The sequence below is a fragment of the Salvia splendens genome, chromosome 3 (genome assembly GCF_004379255.2).
Source record: "Salvia splendens isolate huo1 chromosome 3, SspV2, whole genome shotgun sequence".
Classification (NCBI taxonomy): domain Eukaryota; kingdom Viridiplantae; phylum Streptophyta; class Magnoliopsida; order Lamiales; family Lamiaceae; genus Salvia; species Salvia splendens.
This window is the reverse complement of record NC_056034.1, coordinates 22,004,289-22,013,587: the sequence shown is the minus strand read 5'-3', so window position 1 is coordinate 22,013,587 and position 9,299 is coordinate 22,004,289.

Sequence of the window (9,299 nt, the reverse complement as noted above, 5' to 3'; positions counted from 1 at the left end):
TCATAACCAAAACAATTAGACAAGGCCTTCAATCATCACATAGCTACTGCCATCATGTAGAACAACAAAAAAATCGGAATGTTAAGGAAAGGGGGAGGGGACTTGCTTTATTACGAGGAGGCGGCGACGCCGCTGGAACAATAGCACGAATGGCGGTGGCGCGCCTTAAGTCTCGCCCGAACAGCAGCAACATCAGGAGCCTCCCGAAGCAGCGACGGCCTCTGCCGGACTCCGACAGCGGTGCTGCGAGCACCGGGGAAGAGCGGTATGTGGGGGAGTCGAGTGACAAGGGGAAGATGCTGATGGAGGGTGAGAATTCTCCGGAGGAAGTACATGCAGCCGTGGGTGACGGTTGCTCGCGGGGGGAGCGACGCTGGATGCAGGCAACACCTTCTCTGTCGGTGACTTCGTCGAGCGAGAGAACTCAATAGAGGGATAGGGAAGACGCCGGCAGCAAGGGCCGGTGGAGACGAGCCATCGCCGACGATTCGCCGGAGAGACCGTGAGAGAGGAGAAGGAGGCGCAGCTCCTTAATTCTCATTTCGAAATTAGGGCTTTGCAAAATTGGGAAGGAGAAAAGAAGTAGGTGTCGTAAGTGATGAAGAATGGGTTGGTACTCATTTTAATTAAATTGTGATTGGGCCCTAATAATTAATTGGGATAATGAGTTGTCACTATTTATGAATTGGGCCATCCCAAATTGATAAGAAATTGGGCTATAAATGAATTAAAAGAGAATGGAGCATGGACCAATTTTAATTGGCAGTTGGGCCGAGAATAATTGTTGGGCTTGAGAATTTATTTTGTTTGGATAAGATTACTTTAAGAATCAAGATGGAGCTTGATGAATTAATTCCCGAATAAATTATTTAGTTTCCGAAGATGGAAATGTTGAAGTTGGGACGCGAGAGCCGACCGGCGTCACCCCGCGACGCCATGAGCGGCCTTAAGAAAAATCCGAAGAAGAAGGAATTTAAGGAGAGATCTTAAGAATCCATATTTTATTAAGAGATAATAGAATTTCTCCAAGATAAGTAAAGCGAATAATTAAATGTGGCCGCACGATAAAGCCGAGTTAGGATTTAAGAAAAATCCTATAAAAGCCAAGACTAAGACGTAGGTGCTATCCTATAGGATGCATGCATTCTTTTACCAGGAAAAATAGTTCAAGTACTAATTAGCGTGTCACGCTATTTATTTCTAAAGGAGAAACTATTCAAGGGCAAGTGAGGCCAAACGAGGATTTTAATTGGAGATAAGCATACCAGGTGGGCTTCCTTTTAATATCCAGCACTATAGTGTGGATATAAAGCAAATACCTTTGAAGTTATGAAATATCATATTTTTTCAAAATGGAACTGTGATTATTTTTTTAAGTTGTTGTCATGCCATAAAACATTTGTTGTTGAGACCTGTCTGTTGGGGCTATATGCCTTGGGTTCTGGCGATGCCAAACCATGAACGAATTCGGTGATGAACGAATTCGGTGATGAACGAATTCGGTGACGAACGAATTCGGTGATGAACGAATTCGGTGATGAACAAATTCAGTGACGAAAGAATTCGGTGATGAACGAATTCCGTGATGAACGAATTCGGTGACGAACGAATTCGGTGATGAACGAATTTGGTGATGAACTAATTCGGTGATGAATGAATTCGGTGATGAACGAATTCGGTGATGAACGAATACGGTGATGAACAAATTCGGTGACGAACGAATTCGGTGATGAACGAATTCGGTGATTAACGATGAACGATTAATGATGAATGGTGAATGATGAACGATGAATGATGAAAGAACTTAGTCTGTAGATGTACTTTTAGCTCACAAAAGAACTTAGTATGCTCGGGCCTTTTTAAGAAAAACCCTCGTGTGATACTGTTGATGGATGACAACTTATATTTGTATGTTTTGTTTTCGGCACGTGTCCACTGAGTACTCCTGTACTCAGTCCTGCATGTATTTATAAATGTGCAGGTTGAACGTCAAGATGGAGAAGAATTGATCGGAGTCGATGCTACTAAAGCATGTGAATTTCTCGACGACTCGTGTCTTCATACACGAAGTCGTTTAATAGGGACCTCTTTTCCGCTGCATATTATTTTTTTTTTGTTAAGTGAGAATCTTATAGTCTCACCTTCGAACTCTGATTTAGTTGCTATGGTGAATGATTCTATTTTGAGATCTTGTAATCAAATACTTGGCTTCCAATTTGTGGTATCAATTGATTGGCCTTCCGGCAAGTCCCTTGAGTTCTTTCCTCGTTTCGTTAATTCCGCTTTTAGTCACGGGTTTCCCGCTATTGCTATCATTAGCAAAGTGCGGTCGTGACAAAATTGAACCTATCATGTGATTGAATAGCTTGAATTGAGATTAATTCAAGCATAATTGAGATGGACATTGCATAATCGAGTATCAAAAATCGAGATTGGTTGTGTGATTTGCAGAATCTAGTGTAAATTTGGATTGAGAATTGTATGGAAAATGGCGTCAAATTGGTTAGGTTGATTGCAGAATCGAGATTGGCGTGAAAAAAAGATTTCCTAATTTGCCCTTCAGCATTTTAATTTGATTAAAAAAATTAAAATGAGCTGCCATGTGGTAGCCTATCAACCGTCCGATTTCCAGGACCTAGGGCTGATATTGATGGTCTGGTGTCATATTAAAAGGTGTTGTCATTTTAATACACTCCTGATTAACATAGTATTAAAACTTTAAGTATCATAAGTATAATTTAGATTAGGTTTTAAGAAAAGAATTAGAGTTTAAAAGAGTTAGTGTAATAGTACGCAAAAACGAAAAATAGTTATTTTACACTAAATAAATTAATTCCTTCCTCTATTTCTCTATGGCTGATATATATATACATAAATTGGGAAGCAACCTAGAAATTTATAGAAATATCTAGGAAGAAGCAAAATGGCTGCAATTTAAGCCTAGAAATTTAAAGAAAATAGAAAGAACGAGAAAGTGAAATCTTATAATATGTTGCCATTTCTCACATACTTAAACCACATATTAAAATAATTTTAGAAGCTACTACTTCCTCTGTCCGCGGATAGAAGTCTCATTTCTTTCCGGCACGAGTTTTAAGAAATGTTAATAAAAAGTGGATGGAAGAAAGCGGAATATGAGTCTCACTTGTATATATTAGTTTTAAATATTATATGAGTGAAATGAGTTGGTGAAATGTAAGACGTTTGTATCAATTATGGTAATTACGAATCGAGACTCCTATTCGCGACGGATTATGTAAAGTTGATAAACTATTTTTTTTCCACATTTTGAGAGAGAGAGAGAGCTCGGCCTCCATGGAGAAGATGGAGCCATAAGCTTCATGTATGCTTCTATCCCTCGATTCTTCGTCTTTCGTTAATCCGATCGCGAATTCTACAATAATTCAAGTAAGGCCTTTTCACTTATACTCCCACCGTCCCATTAAAATTGTCTCACTTTTCTTTTTAGTTTGTCCCACAAAAGATGTCACATTTCTATTTTTGGAAAAAGTTCTCTCTCACAATAATATAAATATTATATTTTCTCTCTCCATTTAACACACAACACAAAACCTCCTAAAATCTCATGTCGTCCCACAAGTGTGATATCTTTTGTGGGACGGATGGAGTACCATTTTTAATGGCTATAGTTGGATAAATGTAGAGTTAGAATTGAGGAAGAAATGGCATTTAAGGGGCAGAGCGTAGGTTTTAGGTTATGTTTGAATAAATGGTTAAAACCTTGTGTATAGATGTCCATAAGCACGTTTTGATTGCTAAAATGAATTAAGTGACCTACCAATGAGTGAAGCATGTTCGATGCCATGATTATTGGATAATTCCCGATATTTTTTTGTTTATCAACCTCTATCGGTGAAAAGGACGGTTTCAAGACCAATTGTTCAGGAATTTTAGTCTTTGATGTCAGGTTATCTCCAACCATTTACACCAAATTCAAACTCATTTTTTTGTATATGTTAACACTATAAGTAATTTTACTTCAATCATTTACACCAAACTCAAACTTAGAAGAATATTCCATATCCATCTACTTTTTATACTTTTTCAATTACACCTACATACTTATTTAAATTACAGATTAATCCCACAATTATACAATAGTTTAATATCTTTTCTTATTATATACTTAAAAATGTACTTTACATTAAAAACATACACTAACATGAATATTATTAAACACTTCACATTATATGATAAAATTAAAACATAAATAAAACCATATTCAAAAATATCACAATTACAAAAAAACATACTACCACAATATGCATATAAAACTGAAAAAAATCCAAGACTCGAAATTTTTGTATGTTCCTACAACTAATCAACTAGCGCAAGTCTAAAGGAGCATTTTATTTCTTATTGCGTCATATAAAGTCAAATACTTTTGAAATCGAACATCTTCATTTGTTATTGTAATTTATTTTTCGTATTTTAATTCACATAATTAAATAATAATGGATTGATTTCCAATCTATACTACCTAAAAGGGACAGTTGGTTGAAGTTACTATAATACCCTTTTTGGGCGGAAAACAATATACCATGTGGATGGTTCTTTTGGTAAATCCAGTTAGCTCAATTTGGAGCTTATCTTGTGTATCGAGATGTATTTTATATTGTAGTTTTCAACCTAAATTTGTCAGATTTGCGGTTTTTACTAAAAAAATTATTCTATTACAATATATATATTTATTTTATTATTTTAAAGTTGTTGTTGATCCATTAATCAATTTCCAATGCTCTTTGTCCCTGAAAAAAAATATTGATATATTAGTAATTATATTTAAAATTACATTCAAGACAAAACACAAAAAATCTATAAAGAAATCTAGAAAAAAGTGTGGCAATCTATTAAATATAAGATTTTTTGAATTAAGTAAAATATTCAGTATCTATGACATCTTATATCTACCAAATATAATGAATATCCCCTAATTCAGTTATCAGCCCACGTAAATTCTCATTTGGCAATGCAAACATTTGATAGGCTGTCACATTATTAAATACTCCCTCCGTCCCATTGAAGATGACTCACTTTTCTTTTTGGTTTGTCCCAACCAAGATGACCCATTACTAAAAATGGTAACACAATTCTCTCTACTTTATTCTCTTTCTTACTTTACTCTCTCCACTTCACACACAAAAATTCTCGTGCCGCCCAAAGATGGAGTCATCTTTCTTGGGACAGAGGGAGTACGTAATAAGATAAAGATTTTTGCAGTCCAAATAAGAAATCTGCTTTGTATAGTAATTTGGAGAAAAGGGTACAACCTACTAAATATTAGTAAATATCATCTTACCTTGGAAATATTATGCAATTTATATCTGCAAATGAGTACTCCCTCTGTCCGCCATTAAATGTTCCACTTTTCCTTTTTCGTTCGTCTGCCAATAAATGTCTCATTTCATTTTTACCATATTTGGTAAGTAGACCATACATTCCACTAACTCATTTCACTCACATTTTATTATAAAACCAATATATAAAAGTAGGTCCACATTCCACCAACTTTTCTACCCACTTTATTTCATAAAGTCAAACAATTTCTTAAAACCTGTGCCGATCAAATATGAGACATTTAATGGCGGACGAATGGAGTACTTATTGTACATTCACAGTTTCCAAACTAGTTTTTCCTGAAAAAAAATTGTTGATATGTTAGTAATCAAGAGAGATAGATATTCTTATTTTCTGCAGTTTTAGAGAGAGAGAGAAATTGAGTGAAATTCATTTCTGATGCTGTTTCCAATGCAATTAATACTTGAACAAAGATTAATAATATAATCCCTTCGTCCCCAAAGAGTATGAACTTTGGGTTCGGCACGGGTTTTATTGCATTATTGGTAAATTAAAAGAGAGAGATAGAGAAAGTTTTTTAAGTATTGTTAGTGGAGAATGAGTCTCACCACATTAAAGAGAAGAGAGTTTCCAAAATTGAAATGTTCATACTCTTTGGGGACAGACGAAAAAGAAAATATTGCATACTCTTTAGGGACGGAGGGAGTATTACTATTCATATGTAAAACCTATATTGTGGAATATATATTTGGAATTAAGAATTTTGTAAGTACATGTGATATGAATAGTTAGAGAATAAAATCGCATATATAGAACATGAAAAATAAGAGAGAGACTATTATCATAGTTTTAGAACATGAAAAATAAGAGGGAGAATATTATCATAGTTTTCGAACATGAAAAATAAGACAGAGAGAGAATGATTGAGAGAGACCAAGAGAGAGAGGGAGACAGGGGGATAGATGGGGCAGCTTATTAAATACAAAAACCACTCATGCAAATTAATATAGTGTTCTAACCATTTGTCGTTGCATCCATTTCTCATATCCTTGAAACCTTGAATGCCTCATTAATTTGAGATTAATGCACAGTTTGTCCTTGCATTTAAAATGTGGAATTATTTGTTACTGTTTCTGTATTTACCTGCATGTTTATTCAATATGAATTTGCATTTTCAGTTAATTATTCACTGACCTCATTTTTTAGTTTTATGCAATCCTTGTTATGTGTAGGTAGGGTTGGGTCGATACGCTATATTGTACTGAAAATTTTGTATCGTTATCGTATCGAAAATATCGATATGAAAGAATTTCATATCGTTACCGTATCAAAAGTTTCGGTATACCGAACTTTCGGTATGGATAATATCAGTACCGTTACCGTATCGAAATTTTGGTATATCGTATCGAAATTTCGATATATCGTACCGAACTTTGGTATACCGTTCTGAACGGTATATCGAAATTAAATGGATATCTATTTATGATTTTAGGGTTTACAATAAATATTTTTTGAATATATAAATAAATTAAATGGATATCTATTTATTATTTTAATCTTTTAATCTTAAAAAAATTATATTATTATTATTATAATCAGTATAAACGGTATGTGCCGATAATTCAATACGTAGTGATTTTCGATATATTTCGGCATACCGCGGTATAAGAAAATCCATATCGTTACTGTATCGAAAACTTATGATACGGTATTGTATCGTACCGAAAATTTTGATATACCGAAAATTCGATATTTTTCGATATTTTCAGTACGATACGATCGATATACCGCATTTTGGGTATATTTACCCAACCCTAATTATGTCTCTTCTACTTGCAATCCATTAAGATAATTCCCTGCAAAAAAAAAATTCAAGCAGAGCATTCAGTACCTTAGCATAGAAAGCAATAATTTTAAATGTGGGTAGATCCTATGAAAATCCCATAGTTATAAGTAATGTTGTTCTTGGTGAAGGTACTTCATCTATTATGAATCATAGTAACTCTATTACATGGACTTTAAATGTGAATGGAGGTATATTTTATCACTTTTTATTTTAAATATCTTTAATTTTATAAATATATTTATAATATTTTTCTTATCATAGTTTTGCAACATTTAGTACCTCCTCTCTCCCGCAATAAGAGTCCTATATAGTTATAGCACGAGTTTTAAGAAATATAAAGAAAAGTGGATTGAATAAGTTTGTGATATGAGTTCTACTTATACAGTATTAGTTTTATAAGAAAATGTGAGTGAAATCAGTGGCGGTCGCAGGAATTTTTTTCAGTTGGGGCTCCATTATATATACGATCCCTTCATTACCCAATGTCCTATTTTGGTCCGACATGGGTTTATAAAAAAATACTTTTACTTATTATGTTTGCACTTACATTTCATTTTTATTATTTTTAGTAAATAGACCGTTCATTCTAAAAAAGTAAACTCTGGTTCCAAAAAAATTCGCTAACTTTTCTTTATATTTTTTTTTAAAAATGCAGAGTTAAAAAGAAAACATATAACAAAAAATATGTGAAGTAATAGCATAGTAAAAAAATCACAATTATAAAATCTATGAAAAATTCATAAATATTTTTTTATTGCAAGAAACTAATTAACAAATACCTAATCAAAAGAATGAAACAATTCATATGTACCTATTCTTTTCTTATCCTCGAATGTTAATAAAGAAATAAAGAATGATAAAAAAAATAAATTTCTGCATAATTTAATTAAAACAGAGAAAAGAAATAATTAGAAAATTGAATAGTAACAACAAAAAAACAGCGCCTAAAAAGAATTAAAGGTTCCAATGTAGAAAATGATAGATAAAGAATTAAAATGATCAACTAGTGAGTTAGTTTAATTTTTAAAATAGTTTTAAAACTAACTGATAGTAGTGTTGCACGTTTACAGAGACACTAATTAACACTTAAAAAAGTTACTGTATTAATGATAATATTATAATATTATTATTTTTTTATCAGTCAGCTTCATCTTCTTCCTTAAAACACCACACTGTTTCTTAATGTTTTCTCTGCTAGTTAAGAATTTTTAATTTTCAGCCCTTTTTATCCTTCAATTTCCATGCATGTAACCTTCAATATCGTTAAATTGGTGAGGGTTGAGCTAAATTTTATAAGATTTCAAAAATTTTATAAATAGAAAAACACAAAAAAATATTTGGGTAGGGGCTTAAGCCCTCCCATTCTTCCTACTGTGTCCGCCCATGAGTGGAAGAAGTTGGTGGAATATGTAGCCTACTTACCATTTATGGTAAAATTGATATATGAATCTTTTTGTGGAACAGAATGAAATGACAAAATAAGTCTCTTTTTGTGGGACGAATGGAGTAATGAGCCTACTTACCATTTATGGTAAAATTGATATATGAATCTTTTTGTGGAACGGAAAATAAGCCTCTTATTGTGGGACGAAGGGAGTAATGTTTGTTAAAATCATTTTAACTGTAACTAAATTTTATATATTTGAAATACATATTTATTAGTATTATTTTCATCGTTGATCCTTAGTTCGCACATTTTTCTTTCTTTTTTATATCTTATTTTAATGTACACATATTCTTAAATATAAGCATCAGTATTTCATCTTTGTTCTTTACCAATTTTTTTCATTAAAATGCGTGCCGTTCACAAATGTGACTATTTTTTTATGGACGGATGGAGTATAATGTTTTGTATTTTTATTAAACATTTATTCTTAACTATAAACATAATTATATAATTTTTATTATCTAAATTTTTTTAATTCATTTATCTTAGAGTTATATGAAAATTTTATGGCCCGTGCCTAGCACAGGTGTTAACACTAGTATCTCATAAATTTTTGCATAAACACCAAATTTGGTGTAAATTCGTAGAAAACACCAAAAATAGGTTTGAATTTTGTGTATGATTGGAGATGATTTTTACACCAAAAATGAATTTTAGTGCATGATTGGAGTTGGTCTCATAGGATTT